This window comes from Monodelphis domestica, chromosome 4 (assembly GCF_027887165.1).
Source record: "Monodelphis domestica isolate mMonDom1 chromosome 4, mMonDom1.pri, whole genome shotgun sequence".
Lineage (NCBI taxonomy): Eukaryota > Metazoa > Chordata > Mammalia > Didelphimorphia > Didelphidae > Monodelphis > Monodelphis domestica.
Window position 1 is genome coordinate 274,936,226 of NC_077230.1, and position 22,423 is coordinate 274,958,648.

The 22,423-nt window shown below is 36.1% G+C and overlaps 1 protein-coding gene across 5 annotated transcripts in view; it reads right to left on the reverse strand.

Annotated features, from left to right (window-relative positions):
* Window positions 1-21,745, reverse strand: part of CDON (cell adhesion associated, oncogene regulated) — a 98,386-nt gene extending 76,641 nt beyond the window's left edge. The window contains exons 1-3 of one of the 5 annotated variants that reach the window (XM_056794575.1): window positions 21,608-21,742; window positions 5,847-5,898; window positions 1,407-1,489 (exon numbers count right to left, since the gene is read on the reverse strand). The gene's annotated coding sequence lies outside the window, so the exon portion shown is untranslated. Of the gene's footprint in view, window positions 1-1,406; window positions 2,157-5,846; window positions 5,899-18,440; window positions 19,214-21,417; window positions 21,506-21,607 lie in introns of those variants that run through there. The other 4 variants (XM_007495090.3, XM_016433969.2, XM_016433968.2 and 1 more) reach the window with 4 other exon arrangements.
* Between the last annotated feature and the right edge of the window lie 678 nt (window positions 21,746-22,423).

Below are 22,423 nucleotides of genomic sequence, written 5' to 3' on the forward strand. Positions count from 1 at the left end.
AGCTTATGAGGTGGTATATTGTTCTATTTAGCCAAATGCTTTATCATCATCAACAGTAAGCACAATGGAATCTTTAAATCCTTCAGTCAAATGTGATATAGTACAGATGTGATCCACTATTCAATATCATTTGTAGAAGTCTAATTTTTGTCAATATCCTCATTAAAGATGCCCTCAATTTGTGCACTGTTGACCCTTATACAAAGATTTTGTATAAATCTTCGAGTAAACATTAAAGTTCATACCTGTTTTCTTAGTCACCGTTTTTTGGTATCAATAAGATCTGAGGTGTTTTTTTTTCCTCCATGCAGTTGGTATCCTTCCATTACCTCAGAAACAATGCAATTTCTCAGCATCCTTCCAATTTTATTATCCCCAAAATATAACTCATCTCCTCTTAATTGTTCCCATATTTGTTCTCTTTAATGCCATTCTTTTTCCCTCTAGAAATGACTTGGGGACTATGATGTCCAACAGTCCAAGTCAGTTACTCAAAGGATATTTAAGTGCTTACTATATGCCAGGCACTGCTCATGTATGAGGACTTCACTTGCCAAGCTTTATTTAGACTGATTTTCACCTTTTCCTGGTTCCATTTTATAAAATGATACTGCTCATAACTGTTCCTTATTCTTCACAAGATTTTATGGACAAGCTTATATTCTAACCCAAAGTTATCTTTGGCAATCATCTCTCCCACCATTATGCAAGTAAGTCAAAGGATTTTTTTAGTAAGACGCTTTCTGGGTTGTTTTGGTCTCCCAGTTACAGTCAGCAATTTACATTGGTTTAACTTGTAGATGAAGTTAGTATAGTAGGCATCAATGTCATGTCAATTGTTCATTTCCCATCTTTTATTTCAATAGCTTGTTAGACAATTCAAAATTAAAGCTTCTTAAATGTATGGCCTAATTTTTCTCATTACTTCTTATTTACTATAAATTCTGATTTGAGCTCTGATGAGTTGATACTCTCCATATGCAAAGAAAGCTGCCTCAGGGATAACTTCCACTTACATATGAAGTCTTCCTCCTGTCTATTCATCAAAGATAATTAATTTCATTCTTGGGGTGTCATTTGGGGTTTGCTATACTAGCAACTACCAACTCCTTTTTTTTTTTTAAAGAAATTGTCCCTGTTGGAGTCAGAATGCAGATCAAAGTATATGATTGTTTACTTTATTTGGGTTTTTACTTAGAGGTTTTGGTTTTATATGATAATTATCTTACAAAAATAAACAATATGGAACTATTTTGTATGATAATACATATATAACCCAGAAAAAATTATTCAGGAGATAGTGGCCTGAGAATTCTGCATAATCTATAAGGGTTTGAGGCCTCATATTTCTTGGCTTCTCATCCTCCTGAATCAGACTTTTTACACATATTTCTCTTCATTCTTACCTTTTCTTTAAGTCACTGATTTGCCTGTGAAAATCTTGTCAAGTTCTTTACAAAATTTCTCTACCATTTTGTCCTCGGCAACTCTGTTGGTACAAAAGCTTCAATTATGCATGGGGGTCTTTTTGCAAATATTTGTCATGATAAACCTATATTTAATGAAATATTTTTTGTAGCTCTATGGTATACAATAAAACCTATTCTTTGCCTTTCTAAGGAGTGCCAATGAAGCTTTCTTTCATTTATGCTTCAACTTCCTTCTTTCATTGCAAGAAATGATAGGATTTATATCATTCAGCTTAACTCAGAATCACTGGACAAATATCTCACATTAACAAATTGTGGCATATGATTGTGATGGAGTACTTGCTATAAGAAATGAGAAGGGGAGTGGTTTCAGAAAAAAACATGAGAAGATCTATATGAACTGAAGCACGATGAAGAACAGGGAGACAATTGTGTAGATTAACAGCAATATTGTAATGATGACCAACAATGAAGACCAATTCCAAAGGACACATGATGAAAAAATGCTATCCACCTCCAAAGAGACAACTAATGAACTGAATCCAAATTGAAGTATAATTTTTCACTTTTTTATTATTTTATTTTTGTAATATGGCTAATATAGGGATATACATTTTGCATGATTTCACATGTAAAACTGATATCATTTTGCTTGTCTTCTCAGTGAGTGGGGAAGACTGGGAGGGAGAGAATTTGGAGTTCAAAATTTATGAAGAAAAAATGCTAAAATAATAATTTTTAAAAGAAAAGAAAAATATAGGTATGAAATAAATTTACCTACCAGGCATGATGGCACAAGACTATAATCCTTGCTTCCAGAAACAGATTTCAGGGGGGACAACTTTAGTTCTGAACTGCAGAAGGTTAGACTAATCAATCATCTACACTGAGTCCTGCACTAATATAAGATATCCCTGGGAGTAAAGGGTGTCACTAAGTTTCCTAAAGAGAAGGAACTGGCCTGACTTGGAAGAAGAGCAGGTTCAAGATCCTGTGCCAATCACTACTGGGATCAGAACTGTGTATGGACATTGTAATTACCAGCCTGGGAGAGATGAGAGATCCAGGCTCAAAAAAAAAAAAAAAGAAAAAAAAGTTTAGCTTTGAGCAAGTACTACCAGAATAACCATACCACCACTTTCCTATAATGTGGATATTGATTGAAATTCCAATTAAGGATAGAAAAATAAAAGTATCCTAAGATGGCATTTCTAATATGTAAGTTATACTCCCTTTATGGACCTAAGCAGTTACTCAGTCTATCAGTAAGACAAGTAATTCACAACTTCCAAAAATTCCATTTGTGCTGTTTATTGAGAGAAAGGAATTTTAACCACTGACAATAATTTTCTAATATCTATAAAGAAATATATTTATTTGTGCCTTAATGCCGATTTAATTTGTAATATTCCACTCTTGAACATAAGGTGTATCACATGCCAATATGGAAAGATAGTTTGGAACCACTTTTTGCCAGACTTTAAATGCTATCAGTCAATAAACATGTATTAAGCAGCTAAACACTAAAACTTCAAAGTTCAGGAGCGAATTATTTGCAAACAAAGAGAATTGAGGGTTTGCAATTCTGGATAAAGTTCTTTTAAATGTTAAATTCTCCAAGTACAACTTTTCAAGATTTGCATAAACTGAAGTATAGTGCAATGGGAAATAAAAAGATTTTCTAAAACTTGTTAGGTTTTCAGTAAAGCTTAGTTCAAATTAACAAGCATTTAGTAAATGGATGTTATAAGCTAGGCACTGGAGATACAAAAAGGGGCAAAAATAGTTCCTGCCCTCAAGCAACTAATTATCTCCACAGGGAAAACAACACACACAGATAAGTAAATGTAAATATACATAATAAATTCAATGCAATGTTAGGGAGCAGAGCAGACATTAACAACTAGGAGAATCAGGAAAAGACTTTTTTGTAGGGCACAGAGTTTGAGCTGTGCCTGAATGAACATCAGCTTCCAAGGAGTAAAGAGAGGGGTAGAATGGTCCAGGCATAGACCAGCCTGCAAAGGAATAAAATCAGGAGGAAGCTGGAATGTCATGTTTAGGGAACAATAAGTAGGCAAGTCTGGTTGAAATGTTGAGTGCATGAGAGAACCATTCTCCTTGCTAAGGCAAACTCCTCTGTGTGCAAAAGCACCACAATTCCATCTATTCTTTTCCAAGAAATTGCCTTTTTTATCTGGATATATTCAGGGACCTAGGTGGCCCAGAGAATGGGCCTTAAGTGAGAAAGACCTCAATTCAAATGTGATCTCAAACACTTACTAGCTCTGCAAGTCTGGAGGAGTCATTTTTCTTGTTTATCGGTTTCTTCAACTGTAAAATGGGAATGATAACAGCACCTCCTTCAAATAATTGTTATAAGGATTAAATGAAATAATATTTGTAAAGTGCTTGACACAGTACCTGGCACAAAGTCAGTGCTTATTCCCGTACTCTATCCTTTCCTCCCCTGAACTTGCTGTCCTCCATCATCCTCTCATTTATCCTCAGTTTACTGGTCACTCTCTTACTGCCTACGAACATGCCCATGTCTCCTTCATGCTCAAAAATCCCCCATTTGATTTGTATGTCTCTGCTAGCTATCATCCTCTCTCTCTCTCTCCCCCCCCTCCTTTTTTGTAGCTAAATTCCCTGAGAATGGTATCTGCAATACATCGATGCCTCCACTTTCTTTTCTCTCTCTTCTTAAATCTCTATAGTCTGACCTCTTACCTTATCATTCAACTGAAAATGCTCATTCCAAAGTTACTAATGATTTGTTTTTAAATCCTCATCATTTTTTACCTTTCTGCACCCTCTGACACAATCTATCAAACTCTTCTTTATACTATTTTCTCTCTAGGTGTTCATGACAGACACTCTTCCCAACAGTCTCACTGCTCTTTTTTTGGTGGATCACTATGATGCAAAATGAAGATTATGGTATTTTTGTCCACTATGCAGATGGTAGATTGTTCTATTTCATATTACTGGGATAGTACTCTTTAAAACTGAGGATACATGAAGATGCCTGGTGTAAAACAGAGTTGCCACATAGTTAGTAGTTGACTTACTCAGTCACTGTGTTACCAAGAAATTAAGTTGCTTTTCAGTGTTGTTTTACTGGATTATAAATTATGTTATGATTGGCTAAAGGTTTTTTTAAAGTTTTTATTTTTATATGTTGGCCTCAAAACCAAGAGATCTTATCTTACTACATCATGATGGCTAGCATGTTGTACTGTGAATAGAAAAATGTTAAAAAGGAAATCAAAAGACATCAACACTAACCTACATTTACCAAAGACAAAAAATAATGAATATAATCATTCAATATAGTACTAACAACACTTCTTGGTCCCACCTTCCCCAAATAAAAGCCTTGCACTCCCCCTCTAATTTACAAAGGCATTATAGGTTATGCTGCAACAGTGACAAATACAGATAAACCTTCCATCTTAGAGTCAATACTGTGTATTGGCTCCAAGGCAGAAGAGTGGTAAGGGCTAGGCAATGGGGGTCAAGTGACTTGCCCAGGGTCACACAGCTGGGAAGTGTCTGAGGCCAGATTTGAACCTAGGACCTCCCGTCTCTAGGCCTGGCTCTCAATCCACCAAGCTACTCAGCTGCCCCCATGGAGAAATTTTTTAATGGAAAATAAAGCCCTTTCCCGGTTACTAAACTTGTCACAAAAATATTCATTAAACATTATGCAATTCAAGGCAGTAATAATTATAAAGATAGCATACCTTTTTGAGACCTTATAATATCTAATAAAGCATTTTCCTTACAATCACTTATAAGGGAAGCCATATAAGTATTTATTGGTGGCCTTTTTACAAACAGGGAAAATAAGAGAGAGAACTGCTTGATCTGGGCCCTAGACAGGCCTGGCCCTCCTGAACCACCTAGCTTTCCTCAATATAATGCCTCTTTTACAGAATGTTGATAACATAGTAAATGCTACTGATATTACAGCCATAAGTGCAATGGTGATTTGCCATTCAACACAATTACAAAATTTTCTTTTGCTACGCGTATTATTCTTCTAGATATGTAAAGCATATTTGAATAAAATAAATATTAAGCCAAATTCTCCTAGTTTATAAATGACACTGGAGGAATATGTTTAGCATTTATGGAAAGTATATTTGAAGTCTAACAAGAGTAGGATGTCTTTGGATAAGCTATTATATTTCAATGAACTAAAATGGAATGAAAGACTTAAAAGATAATATAGTTTCCCAAAATGTCTTATTTCTCTAATGGAATAATTTTTACACTAAAAAAATTAGCAGCAGCATTTTAAATTAACCATTAAAATAACCAAAAGATAATCTTGAGGACTTTAGACCAATAGTATCAATTCTTAATTAGCCACAGTGCCAAAGTTGGTTTAATTTACATAAAACTTACCTACAACTACCTTAATGCTTCTTACAGGGCCTCATTTTCATTATCAATTCATCTAAATGAGCAAAATTCTTGTTAGATGCTAAATGATGAAAAACACAAGGGGAAAAATCATTAAACAAAGAGAAAATGTTGCTATTAAAATATCTGACTCCAAAGACATCTAGAGTCAAAAGGTCGCCTAATCTTTCACTTTAAAAATGAGGAAAACCGAGGTGACTTCCGCGAAGTTTATGTCAATAGTAAAATAGTGGTTTTCCCACTACCTATTGCTGTCTTTTCTATGAGCAGAGTGCAGTTCAAAAGTTAAGACGAATCCCCTATCTAACTGCCTTGGATATTTCACACTGTCAACACATTAGGTACATGGTCATATACACCATTTATTTCCTATTATTTAAAGACAGATACAAACTACAGTTTTGAAAAATGAGAACACCATCACTGAACAAATTCTATTATTGCTAGAATGTAAACAAATATTTACTTGCCTTAATTATTCTACATATTAAAAAGCTATCAAAAACAATGACCTTAATTCAAAACTTGAAAAATCATCATGTATTTTTATCATCTCATAGCAAGCTTTTAATAACTGCAAAAATGTGGAGTAAAGGTCCTTTAAAAACCAGTTTATCAGTCTTAACTCATTCTGTTCAAACTTGTAGTGATCCTTTCTCCCTATGATCCCTACAGGAAAATACAAACCATTAAACCCCACACCTGCAACCCAAGTTTACAACAATCTAATCTAGCGCTGTCTTAAGTCATAAAGCAGTTAGGAGCTTGTAAAATATAAGAACTCTGAAAAGGACAAGTAACCCTGAACTATTGAGGAAGGTTAGCTTTTCCCCCCTATTTTGACAGATAAATCCTTAGTCCAGAGACCTAATCTCTTTTGATGGCAATCAAGGTCTCATACTTTAAAAGGAAGAATACTAATTTGTATAGGGCTTTTAAGATTTGAAAAACACTATACATATTAATTCATCCATACATTCTCCTCTAAATAACACACCAAGTTTCTGTCCAAAGAAATACCTATTTTCCTGGTCCCCTGAAAAAGATTCTATTTACATTCTGATATATATTCACTTAAATCAACTGGAATTCTATTGAGCACTCATGTGACAGGCACTGTGCTATTTCTTTTTAAATTAACTAGTAATAGCAATTAAACTATCCAGTTAAATAAAAATTAGTCTAAATTATTATTTTTTCCATCATAAAGGTAGAGCTACATTTTTATATAGTAAATACTACAAAAGACCGAGATAAAATTTTAAGATAAAAAAAGTCCAAGATTAAAATCAGTAGGAATTAGAAAAGTTACCTAGTTTTTCATTTTCCTTCATGGACCCCAACCTTAAGAGTGCTATAATTCTGTTCATTCTCATTACTTGCAGCTGCTAGAATTTTCTCTTGTAAAAATTTCTGGGTCTAATAGAACTGAGTTGTAATCTCATACTTCGCCAATCAGTGCATTTACTTAACATATGACTAAGCTTGAGAATCCCCTAAGTCTAAGCTTTAACTGATATAAAACTTGTTGATCCCCAGCTTTATCAATTTAGTAATCTAGAAAGTCTGTATTATCATAAAATAAAGTGTCTAACAATTCCACAATACCTTCCAAGTAGGGTACTGATTTAGCTAAAAATCCCTACAAAATGTCTTTAATTGGGCTCACTCCAGTGCAGTGAAAAATATGGCATAACATCATATATGTTAATAGCAGAACAAAACAAGCAACTGAGTTACCTTGATTTGCAAAGTGGTCAGCACTACCATCGTTCAGTACTAATAGTATAATATTCTGTTGCTTGTCAAAATAATTTTCTTATCTTATTGATGAAGAGCATAAATTTAGAAAATGACCCCCACAAATCACTTTAAAATGAATTTTTATTTTATTCAAGAATTGTGGTGAAAGGAAAATTCCTTATATGTAAAATAAACTCAGGGAATTTATGACTTCAATAGAATACCATGAAAGATGTTTAAAGACAAGAAATAGGATCTTCAGAAATGTAATTAAATAATTTAGCTATTTAAAAAGCCAAATTAAATAAGTTATAAAGCCAGGAATTTTAACTAATACTCTAAAGTCCCTTAGTTATTTAAGTTTAAAATTACAATACAAAAAAATTGACATTCACTACAGTATGAAACTATCATATGTAAGATAGTTCAGGTATTTTAATCTTTGTTTATACTTTTTACCACAGTAAATGGGCAGTAATAGGCAGTGTTCATTTTTTCTTTTTTCCTTCATTTTTTTAAGCTTATAGAAGAACAGATCCTGATATTATATGAGCTCTGTCAACCTTAATCAAATTGCTTGCCAGATCCAAGATAAGTAATGACTTGCTTAGGTTAAGCAAGGCCAGAGTTTTCCTTTTGTCTATATACATTTCCAAAGTGAAAATAAACAGCCTCACACCTCTTGCTGGGAGCTGGTCTCTGTTCCCATTACAGAATTACCCTGCTCTCCAACATACTAAAGAAAGGTAACAAACTTCATTTTTTATAATATTTTGTCTTCATTTAAAATCTGCTCAATAAAAATGATAACTCTGAAAAATCACCGATTTCTTGCAAATAGTTATAATCTTTCACTTTGCTAAGTGGAATAATTTTAGGATCTTAAATGTTCATTGAATTTAAGATCAATGACCAAAAATCCATACCATAGGGGCATGGTGGTGAACCTATTGCATGCATGCCAGAGGGGGCACTCAGAACACTCTCTGTGGATACACATTCTGTCACCCCAGCACAGAGTTCAGTAGAGTTCATTACTAGAAAGTCAGAGGGATGCAAGGTCGAGCTGCTCCCTTCCCCCTCTCTACTCACACCTGAGGACATTTCTCATATCACCTGCCCCTCTAAAAGGTTCACTATCCCTACTATAGGGTATCATCAACTTAAGCTGCTAAAATCATGCCACTATACCTTCCATTTTAACTTTTAAGTTAGGTAAACAGTTACGTTTAACATTTAAACCCTAAATACCTATCTATTGCAGAAAGGAGAAAATTAAGCAGTAAGATTTGGCCAAGAATTTGCATCCAAGCAATTACAATAGATTTTTTAAAATCTCAATTTCTTCCATATCTTGAAGTAGTCTCCTCTGGTACAGAAGACACACTACATCATTAACAGAGAAAAAAAGATAGCAGTATTATAGATTTTAAATTTAGTTTGCCACAAACACTACATAAAAATAAATTTATAGAAAAATCTATATTTTTCTCAGATTGCACGTAATTGAAAAAAGCTTTCAAGCCCCATTTTGAGCAAAGTTTAAATGTTATTATTCCTAAGTAGCTATATATTTTCAATGCTATAATGATATCCTTGTTCTGAAAAATGTGCCAAAAAACATTAGGGAATCCTAAGGCTATAAGCAAATGTGAAAATCATTTAGGAGTCAAAAGAAATAAATTTGAAATAATTTCCTCCAATAGAAGATGTTGAGTAGTATGTTCACTAAATCTTGGGCAAAAAATCAACTCAATATTATAACAACAGAATCTATCATTTAGATCACATTTATAAAAAGTGTCATTACTTATCTTAAAAGGAAAAATCATGGAAAAATATTTATATTTAATATTTTCAATCATTTTAATCTATGCTTAAATCCACAATTTTATGCTACAGAAAATTTAAATTTATTTTATATATTAAATTGGGCCAAGATTTGTGATTTCACTGGTATTCAGAATTACAAAGTGAGGAAATTCATATTATGCAGGTCGGAACCTTCTCTCCAACGTATAATTTTATAGACCACTATATACTCCCTAGACAACTGAGAGGTTAAGTAACTTGTTCATGTTGAAACAGCCAATGTGTCTCAGAGGGAAGACTGAATCCATATCTTCTTTTACCCACTATAGCACTGATGGTGAACCTTTCAGAGACTGAGTGCCATGTCACACTCCCACACCTTACCCCCTTGTCCCCCCTTTCCCCAGACAGGGAGGGAAGAAGCATTCCCATTGAGCTGTTGGGTGGAGGGGTGGATAAAGTGAAAAAATGTCCTCAGTGCAGGTGAAGAGGGGAAGGAAGTAACTGAGCACTCTGCTGCCCCCCTCCAATTCTGCTGCCTGTGAGTCGCCCACCTTACCCCATGTACTCCCACTAGGCAGAGGATGTGAAAAAATGTCAGGCACAGTGGAGAGTGGGAGTGGAGCAGCTCCACCCAAGTCCCTCTGCCTTTCTAGTAAGGAACTGGATGTTGGGGGGGCCTGCACCAATGGCAGCTCACATGCCCACAGGAGTGCTCTGTGTGCCATCTTTGGCACCTGTGCCATAGGTTCACCATCACTGCACTATATAGCATATTGCTTCTCATAAAAATAGAGAAAAATGCTTATTAAGCAGGATACCTCTTTTCCCTACCAGGTATTTAAATATATTCATTATATATTCTTCATGCTAGTTCATGCTACTAGGACAATAAAAACAATCTATTTCTTCATTTTTGGCTGACAGGTTTGTCATTCAGCTTAAGAGATTCCACTAAAATAGAGAAAAGTACACATATAAATAAGAAAATAGAGTTGAGGATATTTTAGACTCAGTCTAAAATAAAAAATAAGCACCTATTAACACTTTCTATATAGCACCTTCTCCCCAGAACTTCAGTTTTTCTACAGATAATCATTCCTCACAGATAACTATGGTGATATTAGTACAGTAATCCTTTTCTATGAGTCTAACAGTAAGGAATAACTAACTATATTATGAGTCAATTACCTGGCTTTTTCTATCTATAGTTATTTGTTATAGAATAATTCAATGAAACCTCAAGCTGTGATAAAATAGTTTATATTAAATTATATACTAAACATGTATTTTCTCCATGTATTCAAACTAGATCTGGATATCTGAAGGGTTCAGAATGGGTAACAGTTTAAGTACTAAAAATATTGGCTAGTTAGCAGTTTGTAGTTCAAATGAAAACCAATTTAAACTATTCTCACTCCCCCTCCCAAAATCTTGCTTGTTATCAACTGTGATGTTAGTTTATTGTACAACGTATGCCCAAGGGGCCAAGACCATGAAAATAAGCCAAAATAAATGAGAGAAAAGAATTAATACCTCACCCGCAGCTTGTGATGCCATTTTTCTTTTTACTAAAGTAAAATAAACTGCCAAGTTCTGATGTCACAACAGTTTCATAGCCTGATAAAAATAGCACTTTATCCATTAATCATTTCCTTTGCCAATTTTGCCTCCAAGTAGGTAGTGTATGCAATTACCTACAAATAGACATCAAATTATAGTACAGAAACAAATACTAATTGCTTGCATTCTGTTACTATACACAGAGAACAAAGCTCAGTAAGTTTCTTGGCAAAAGGTAGACCAGGACATACTTTTAATATTTAAGCAACCCAAAAAACCATGAATGACAACAGTTTTATGTTTTACAGTTTACAATATGCTTTTCTTGCAATAATCCTGCATTTTTAAAGCTAGATTTGTGATTTTTTATCACTATAGAGAACTCCAGAAGAACTCTCTTTTCTAATGCAGCTTAGTACCCTTTCTAAACAGTGCCTGGACATTGAGAGATTAAGCAAACTGCCAAGAGTCACACAGCCAATATGTATGAGGGCAGGATTTCAACTAAGGTCTTCAGAACTTTAAGGCCAGCTCTTTAAAGCACTATGAAATCTTGCCTGTAGTGAAGTTATTATTACTTTCATTATATGATTGATAAAAACTCAAGACTCAAAGAATTTAAATGATAGAGCAGGGGTCAAAGCTAGAATTCAATCCCTGGTAGTTTGACTTCAAATCAATGATGCCACTAAATTCCAAATCCAGATACTGTGCCATAATGTATAGTTCTTAGTTTTACTGTTACCTTTTATTTTTAAAGCATAGTCACTGCTCTTTTACTTTTTCAACTCCCCATCCACAAGAGCCCATTTTGTAACAAAGAACTAAACAGACAAGCCAATATAGTGGGCACTGCTGACCAGAAATATATTTCATACCCATAGTCTATCACCTCTGTAGCAAAAGGGAAGTAAACTTTATTTGATCTCTGGAACCATGATTGCTCACTACAGTTCAACTGAGTTTATTAAAAAATAATTTATTAAGTTCTTGCTAGAAGTGCAGGAAGGAGGATAGAGTGCTGGTCCTCAAGTCAGAAAATGAGTTCAAATGCAGCCTAAGACACTTACTAGCTATGACACCCTGGGAAAATCACTAACACTGCTTGCCTCATCAGTAAAAGAAAGAGAAGGAAATAGCAAATCACTCCAGTATCTTTGCCAAGAAAACCCCAAATGGGGTCATGAAGAGTCAGTCATGACTGGAACAACATAAAACTGAAATAACAACAAAAACAAATGGCCAGGCTCTGGGAATACAAAGTCAAAAACAAGATCATCCCTGGCCTCCAGTAAGTTATTCCTGTGGGGAAGAGGGGAAAAAACCCCAGATATAAAGAAAGTAAATACAAAATACATTCAAAGTAATTTGGGTTGGGAAGAGGGGTATAGATGGCCATTGAGAATCAACTAGGTTTCCACAGGAAATGGCACTTAAGCTGAACTTTGAAGAAAGCTTGGGATTCTACAACATAGACATTAGTGTATTCCAGTCTTAGCAGATGGTCTGAGCAAAAAGGAGAAGAGGGAAACAGGATGTTCTGTATAGGAACAAATAGGTCACTTTAGAAATCTACTTAGTGTTTTTCCCCTATTTAAAATATTGTAGTTATTGTGTGTATATTCCTGGTTCTGCTCCTTTCACTCTGCATCAGTTCATTCAAATTTTCCCATGTTTCTCTGAATTTATTATTTTCTTCATTCTTCATGCACAAAAAAAACTCCATGCCATTCATACAATTGTTCAGCCATCCATCAAATATTGGGCATCTAGTTTGTTTCCAGTTTTTTGTTACCTCTCAAACACATACTACTTCAAATATCAACTTGATACATACCAAATAGTGGCATATCTAGTACATGTTTTTAAATTTTTGAATAGTTTTAAAATGTAAAAATATTAGTGGTCTTCTGATAATGTGACAGCAAATTTTCCCAGAGTTATCTATTCTTTTTACCTTTCCTCTTTCCTTATTCTCATGTTTGTTCTACTAATCATTGTTATTCTAAGTTTGGTGAATTGTTAAACATGCTAGATAAGTTTCAACAGACTTCATTGGTTAAGTTCCTGATTGTTCACTTAAAAAAAAAGAGAACTTCCCACCACACTATTTCTTAATGGAGTCAAGACCCTTTGTCACCCATGATGTGTCACGCCATTCTGAACTTCATCACCCTACAAGATGAGGGGGAAGGACAGTAATAATATCAAAAAGGTCAAGTGAGAAGAGTTTTCATATATATATATATACATATATATATATATGTACATATATGACTGATTGATACATATAAGTATATACAGATTTAAAACCTAAATTGGGAGGAATATTTAATCCCTTTTTTGTTTAATGGTAGGATTTTTATAGTTTTTGATGCATTTCCATATAATATACTGTTTTATCCTCAGAACAAAACAAAGATAGGCAGGGTAGTTATTATTAACCCTTTATGACAAATAAGAAAATTAAGGCCCAGAATAATTAAGTGACTTACCCAAGGTTACAGAGAACACACTGCCATATAAAATACTGAGCATAATTTGACCCTACTTTGCTGTTTCAAGGATTTACAGTGACTCCAATTTGTCATTCTAAATATCAATTGTCACTGGAAAATACTAAGCTTTAGATTAAAAGGCAAAAAACATTGGGTTAACTATATACTCTCCTCAATGTACACTAGAAATGAATGGTTCGATAAACCTCTCATTTATTGAAAACAATTTTACTTAAGTGATTTGCTTCTTTCTCTGAATAGTCAAATACAGAAGAAAAAAAAATCTAGTTAACTGGGATATGGTCTACTTATATCCTAATTAGTAGATTTTTTTTAATGACTCAAGTATTATACAGTTGTGTGATAAGTTAGGTGGGTGGGGTATGAAAGTGGGAGGGTTCCAATATATCAAAGAATGCTCTGGAAAGCTCATAGCTGTGTTGAAAACAGAATAGATAAGAAGTTTGTATTGATATACTTCAGAAAATACCTTCCTTTCTTGTTTCCTCCACTCTCCCTTTAGTGAGAGTACACCAAACAGACTTAGCACTTACTAGGTTAGAATAATACTAAAAGGATTAATAGAATTTCTTAGATGAAAAAGGATAACAAGATAGTCCCCTATTTACAAAAGGAATTTGCTCTAAAGTTAATTTGTAACTTATTTGTTTGAAAATCAGAATACATTTTCCCCTTAAAAATGCTATAAATGGTGCTAAGGTTCCAAACCACTTTATAAGTCTATTTCATAGATTCCCAGACTCCTACAATTAGGAGGGATCTTATATAAGAAACCACTTTGCAATATCCATGATAGAGGTCATTTAGGCTCTAGAACACATCCAGAAACGGGAACCTCTATTTTAGACTGTAAAATTAACTAGAACAGTTCATCAATTGAAAAGTTCCTTATACTATAAACTGAAATCTGCATCCCAGTAATTACCATACTTCAAGGACCTATATTTCATCAATGTGGGTATTCCCTCTACCAACACAGAAGGAAACACCCAGATATATCCTACTATATATATTCTTGAGTTGCGATAGTCAAAAACATTTTACCAGCTGGTAATGAGCCCCTCCAAATTTAGCTAGGCTGGTTCTTGACTTGAAGGCTTTCCAGATTGGTTGAGTCTACTAGAGTTTATATTCCCCTTGTACAGCCTTGGATTCAGGATTATCTCATGCTATGAAGAGTTCGAGTAGATAAGAGTTATCTTTCATATTTAATCCCTATACATCTAATACTACTTTAATAGTTCAGTACCATAAATTTGTCTCTCTTCACTTTACCTTACACTGCAACAGTGAAATCTGGTTAAGAAATTTAATGGCTCAGAGAATTCTCTTTGGGGTTATAAGAGCTCCCACTTTTGCTGATGACCTGCCAGCTTCTTTATATCCACTTCCTATGCCCCAGTCCTATTAAATATGCTTTTTGCCTTATTTTCTTGGCCTCTACTTTCTTTCTAAACTACTCTAAGCTCTGCTGCTATTCCTTTCCAGCTTCTCTTTTTGTGTTATCTTCCCCTATCAGAATACAAGTTCCTTGAGGACAGAGACAGTCTTTTTTTCTGTATTTATGTCCTTAGCACCCTGTCTGGATCATAGCAAGTACTCAATCAATGCTTTACCTATTACAAAACCCATAAATTAGAAGAGTTTTAATAACATGTATACCTTGAAGCAATTAGGTGGCTCAGAGGATAGAGAGCTAGGCCTGGACACAGGTGGTCCCAGGTTCAAATTTGACCTCAGACACTTCCTTGCTGTGAGACATCCCCACCCTCAAGTCATTTAACCCCCATTGCTTGGCCTTTGGGCAAATCTTTTAGAAATGAAGTGCCCAAGCCACAATCCTCACACTGCATCTGAGCCCCCCACCTTATCCCAGGCAGGGGAGGGAGAGAGGGAGGGAGGGAGGGAGGAAATACTCCCATAGGACTGCTGGGCAGAGGGGTAGGTGAGGAGAAAAATGTCCTTAGGCACAGTACAGATGGGGAAGGGAACAGCACCCTTTGGCACATGTGTCATATGTTCACCAACACGAACCTAGCCCTTACTATTCTTCTGCCTTGGAACCAACACTTATTATCAATTCTAAGACAAAAAGTAAGAGTTTTTTAAAAATACAATGTATAGCTTCTGAATGCCTTTATTAAATCTCCCTGTAGAGGTTAAAAAACCCTCCTCCCACCTTATCACCTCAAAAAAATATTATGTGGGGGGGGGGGGGGGGGGGGAGAAGGTTAATATTTCAACAGATCTGAGATTCTCCCAGAGCATAGGAAAACGCTGTATTTGGAATCAGACAACCCTACAGTATGACTTGAGCAAACTGAAACCCCTCTGTGCTCCAGTTCTTTCATCTGTAAAAATGGCTGGATGGGAACAAAATGATTCTAAGGCCTCTTCTAGCTCTAAATCTATGCTCCAATGATAGCATGACCAGAAGATATGTCAACATTTTGTATAAAGGGGAAAATAGGAAAGGATCAAGATAATAATAGAGGGATTTCTTTTCCCTAATCCACCCAAAATAAGAAATTGACTTGGCTTCATCATAAGCTTTTCAAGTTATAACAACAAAATTCAACACACTCATTAATTTCAATACGAACAAAAATTTTTAAAGGATATTTATGTTAATTAAAGCAAATTTTAGGAAGGGCAGTGTCTAAAAAATAATTATTATGATAGAAGTTTGGTGTTTTGAGCCTAAAAATTGTTTTTTTGTGGAAAAACAAGAATACCAATGTGTTCAGTTTGTTCACATTTCTGTAAGAAGTAAACCCCTACTATGTATCATGTTTTTCTTATTTGTATTTTAAGATGGAAAAGCAAATGACTGAGGCAGAGATTGTTAATATATAATTCTGATTATAGACTCTGGTCTATTAAACAGTAGGATATTAGGTACATTAGAAAAGTACCTTTCTACAAGGCTACATTTGACATCTCCTATTGCCTAGTTCCCAAATTCTGTCCTCTGAGAATTAGAAGACATGGAAAGATTTTGTGGAATGTGAGCCCTGAGGTGGTTTTATTTGAGCCAGCATATGTTTGTTGATTAATAACTGTTTTTAAATTACTTAATTTTTTTTTTAAGTAGCATGGTTCTGTGGAAAAAGCATTGGACTGAAAGTCAAAAGACTTGGAAAAGAATCCTAGCTCCTGCTATCTGGAAGCTGGATGAACCTTTGGTAAATCACCTCACTTCTCTCTGATTATCAATTTCTTTATTTGCCAACAGAAAGGAAAAACCTCATCTCCACAGGATTGTTGAGAGTATCAAATGAGATACTATTATGTAAAAGCATTTTGTAAGCTATAAAGTACTAACAAATGTAAAAGAGTATTATTATTATTATTATTATTATTATTATTATAAAAGAAACAATAGCCAATAGGAACTGATTTTATGTTGTTTCTGGAAGAAAAGATCTTTTTCCACTGGACAGGAACCTAACAAAAAATACTAATAAAAAAATGCCACAGAATATTTCATAACATAGCACTTGATTCAGAATTTTTTAACAAAAATTAACAATTTTTTGAGATTATAGATTTAGATAATTCTGTATTATTGCCAACATCTTAAAACTCCTAATCTTATAATATTTCAAAGACAATAAAATTGAGCAACAGAGCACTACATGTTAAGTACACAAAAGGATGGCACACTGTCAGGGCTAGCAAAAAATAAAATGCTATGTCATTTTCTAAATTCTTTGTTTGCAATTGGGTAATTTCAAAATAAAATAAGCTAAGCACTTTCAAGTGGGACCAATTAAATATATAGTAGCATTACCTAAATAGTCAACTCAGTAGCATGTTTTTTTTTCTCAAGTAAGGTGTGTCAGACTACTGGCTAACTTCCTTTATGCCTCCTATTTACTAAACAGAATGAATTCCTAGAATCATGTTCTAAAAGTACCACACTGACTCTCAGAAATGAAGCCCCTACCCATATTTCAGATGGTTATTACTACAAGTAAAAAATATTCTCTGGAGAACTTTTTTTTTATATTCTGGCCACCAAAATATACCTTACAAGTAAAGCAACAAAACAAATGTGAACCCAAGATATAATCAATGTAATGCTGAACTCCACTGTTTACTCTGATTCTTTCAATAAGCCCTTTACACTTGACTATAAGTAGATGATACACATTGGACTAAATATGAGGTTAAATTTAAAACATTCAAAAGAACTTCTTAATTTTACTAAGCCTGCCTTACTACAGGTAGAATTTGATAGAAGATGATAGGGAAGGAAAATGAGAGAAGAGATCTTATTGGTATCAAGATATAATCAATAAATCTTCAAACATGCATACTATAAACCTGCCCAAAAATAGATGGCTTAAGGATACGGTTGCATCTTCTACTAGTGGAATTCACAATCAGTATTAGCTCTCTTACCCAAAGATAAAAATCAGTAACTGGGAAGCCTAGGTTATAATTCAGAAATGATTCCCACATAAAAAATATATCAGAAATAAAGTGAATTAATAATTTCTAAATAATATTCCTATCCATATCCATATAGTTGCTTAGAACATTGTATTCCAAAATGGTGATTAGTTATATTTATTTAGTTTTACCTCCCACCAAAATAGCAAAGCAGGGCTTGAAAAATCTCCTGAAGCAATGCTAGGAAAATGTCTTCAAGTGACAAAAATTCTTAACAAATCAAACAAAAAGATCAGTACATTAAGTGAGTGAAAATGCTATCATCACAATGTATGTGGAATAGAATGGAAATATGAAAATAACTTTTTTTTAAAAGCTGAAGTAATGCCAAAGCAAATGAGATTGCCATCTCTGTCTCACTAGAAATAGTCTTGATTTGCTTTCACCTACAAAATTCATTTCAAGACGTCAACATTCAGAAACAAGAACAAATGCTAATATAACTTTACATACTTATCAACAAATCATTCAAAAAACTTACCGTTTGAAAACGTGTATATGCTTGTGCTAGCTTCAGACAAGATAAGAGTCACTTTCTGTACTTTAAAGTGAAGTTCATTTCAAAGTTCACCATAGCTCCACTTTTAATAAAGTCCTGACTATAAGTCAGCCTGTGGGTTGGGCTTTTCTCTTACAAGATAAGCTGTTAAGTCATGCCTTGATTTTAGATCTGCTAACATATGGAGTCTTCTAATGTAGCCTCCTCCCCCGCCCATCACCACTCTGCTATGTTCTCTCTACACACGCACACATACACACATACAAAAAAGGCACTGCAGGGCAGAAATTCCTCAGGTGCTCGCTAATGGAATTCCCAGGGTCTTGGAGCCGCTTCGGGGATCAAGAGATCTCATAGCCCCTGCTGGGGTAAGGAGCAGCGAGTCTGTTCCATTTAATCAAATACAGAATGAATTTTCAGCTCTATTCACTAGCTTGTCTCCAGGGCTCTCAAAAGGCACCAGGCAGCTAGAATCACACACATGTGGCTCTTTTAGGCAAGTATAATTAGTTTGATTTTAAAAGGCCACATTAATAATATCACCTCAGGACTATTATTTAGAAGACAGATGACAATGATACTGTATGTTTTAAGCTTGACAATGGTGGAAAGCCCACAGACAATAAAGGGAAAACTTGAAGGGGGAAGAGAGTTTTTTTTTTCTTAATCCAAGATTTTCAAACTGACATGCTGTATTTCCCATATCATGATTCCTTAATTTTAACTGAAAAGGATAAAGTAAAATCTCTTCCCACTTCTTTATTTCCCCTCCCTCCCGTTTCTCTTGAAAATGAACTGAAAAAAAGCACACAGCAACAAACATCAAATGGAATTTCTCAATGTAATCCAAAGACTTTAAGTGAAAACAGCAAAGCATTCTCCATCAATTCAACCCAACAAAATTCTCTTTTTAAAAGGCACAAAGAAAAAATATGGCATTCAGTAGGCTGACCTTAAAAACATCCCTACCCAATCCCATTAAGATCTTTTTTCTTTCCTATCAATCTAGTTCCACTTTAATTGTGTTTTGCTTATCTTTAATTTTATGTGGCATGAACACTAATAAAGGTGATGTCTTATGGCTATTTTTTAAAACGAAATCTATTTTTCACATTTTTGAACTCTGTCACTCCTCAGTGCCTCATCCCTATCAAGCTGTCTTCTGACACTGAAACAGTATGTAATCCTTGCGATTATTTCCCCAGAAGTAGAGCACTGATGTAGCCATTTTTCAGTCAATATATAAGAACCATTTTCTAAGAAGAGAAATTTTGCTTCAATCTTTATTTCAATAAATCAAACTACAACATAGTATAATTAAAACACAAGTAAATTTAGCAAAACTTAGCAAATTGGGGGAGGGAGCAGGGTGGAAAAAGAAAAATTAACAAGTTTTCCTTGGCCCCTTTAGAAGCAAAGTCCTATGACAGAAGTTGCTAAATACCCTGTCCAGACCTAGCCACCTTGGGGACCTGAAAAAAAAAAAAGACTGTTAATTCCTCAAGTCAAAGCACCTGTAGTGAAGGTGAAGGCAGAGATGGGCTTAGAAGGCAATAGCCACATACTAGCTCAACATGATCTAAGTCTTATGATTGTTTGTATACTACTTTCTAGTATTCAAGTTGGAGCTGTTTAAGCATTTTCCATAGAAAAGGAGGTTAATGAAAGCCATAGTAATCAAAGCATCAATCCCATGTGAGTTACTAGACAAACAATAGCATAGTACTTCTAGTAACTGATTTTCCTGGTTGACTAAACTAAATTCCTAGATGTGAGAAGAAAACTATTTAAACAAAAGCACAATTTCTATAACCAAGTTTTTACATGAAGTTTAAACAATATAAAATGTTTCAGCTTTACACATTGCCAAACACACACCAAAGACATATGTCTTGACAAAATGAAACAGGTTTTGTCCATCCTTTTCATGTAACTAAAAATATGAGGCAGTTTATTTCAACATGTGCCTAACAGATACTGCAATTTTGTGCCTCTCCAGGTTACTAAAAATACCTCTGGTACAGCAGTTAATTTAAAATTTCCAGAAATCTTCCAGTTTTTCTATCTTATAAAAAAAAGCAGAACTTTCTCCAGAAATATCTAAAAATAGATAACCACAAATTGACCACAAATGATTGTCAGTTTAGTGCTTTCAATGAGTTTCAGTAAGAATGAATTCATTTCATTCACGTTTAACCCTCTACCAAACACTATTCTTAAGTAAACTGAGTATTAGCTGACAGTTTGGAGGTTATCACAGCAATGAATTATATTTATCAAAAGTTAAACAGCTAAGACATAAAGTAAGAGTTATTTGAAAAAAAAAAGTTAAATGGCCTGGCTTCCTTAATTTTCATTGGGCAACATAAATGTCATGTCACCTTTTAGTTCAGAACTTATTTTTCAAGGTGTAAAGAAAGAGTGTTGGTTGATGATGTCTCCCAAGTTCCAATTGAGTTCACTATTATGTCTGTCTTTACAAAGCACCTGCCACCCTTAGTGGTCCTGAGAAGCAAAAAGCAGGCACCCTGAACAGCAGTCTCTCCAGCCTTCCACCTGATTTGAAGGGGTTCAGGAGAACAATAAGGGGGAAGGGTGAGGGAATCTATCCTCCATCGGTGATTTATTACTGAAATTCTTAGATGTGAAGAGAAAGCATGCACAAAGGTCTGGAAGCTGCAGACTGAAATAAATAGTGAGCTGTAATGTATTTAGCAAATGATAATGCAAACCACAGAAAGCTTTACACAGAAGGAAAAATACACTCCCTGCGGCTGGGAAGTAACTGAGTGTGGGGAGACAGAGAAAGATACATTGTGGAGGAAATTTCTCCGACTTCTCCCTAGATATAAATCACTGTCCCTCTCGGGGGCTCCGCGAAGATCGAAACAGGAGGGAGGGGGAAAAGGGGGGGATGAAGGGAGAGAGAATTGAGGAGGAGGCTGTGCCCCGCGCTTACCCCCAACACTGCACGCACACCGCTCGCTCTTCACCTGCCTCAGAGGATCAGTCAACTAGCCCGCCCGCTGACACCTCAACCCGCTGGCACACCCGGACTCCCCTCCCTAGCGCCCCCGGCTGGGGCTTCGTCTCCCACACGCACCCCGTCCCTGAGCTTCCAGCCCGTGGGCCCCGCGGGACTCCCGCACCTTTCAACGGGGCTGGCTAAGCCCACAGACGTCCTGCACGGCAGCCGGCTTCGGGAGCCACCCCCAGATCATCCCCCAGCTCGGCGGCGGCAGCGGCGGCAGAGGCAGCGATCCGAACGGGCCCCTCCATCCACCGGGCAGGAGCGGCCGGGAGAGCGCGGCGGCGCCTCCCACACCGGGGGCGCGGAGGCGGTGCGTGCGAGCGCGAGGCAAGCGGGCAGGCGGCAAGCTCCCCACTCTCCTCACCCCCGTGCTCGGGCGCGAGCCGGGGTACCGAGGAGGAGAGAAGAGGCGGGGAGCAGAGGGCGGGGCCAAATGCGCGTCCCCGCGGCCGCGCGCCGAACTCCGGTAGCGGCGCGCGGGCGTGCAACCCTGCCGGCACCGGGACCGCCGCGAAAGGGGCAGGGCGAGGGAGAAAGAGGCGGGTTTTGGTGGGATACACTCTCAGCTTGGGAGATGGGGCGGAAAGAGGGTGGTTCTCCTGGTGGCGCGCGCAGTCAGCCAGATCTACTACGGGAGGAGGGGAGGAGATGGGCCATACCAAATATGAGTGAAGCGTGGGAGAAGCGTTAAATGGAGGGCAAAAAAACCTCCTTTAGTCTCCGCTCTCCGATGACTCCTATGACAAGAGACTTGAAGTAATCCCTGAAGACAGATGTCCCATGGAGTGGCAACAGAGGAGAAATGTTTGTCCTGAGCATCCGCATAATCATCACACACTGTCTCCCCCCTCACCTGTACTTCTGTGGGAGAGGCTACATTCCTCAACTGAGACTGCTGGAGGTCCCACCTTCTGCTTGCCTTCCCACTTTCTCC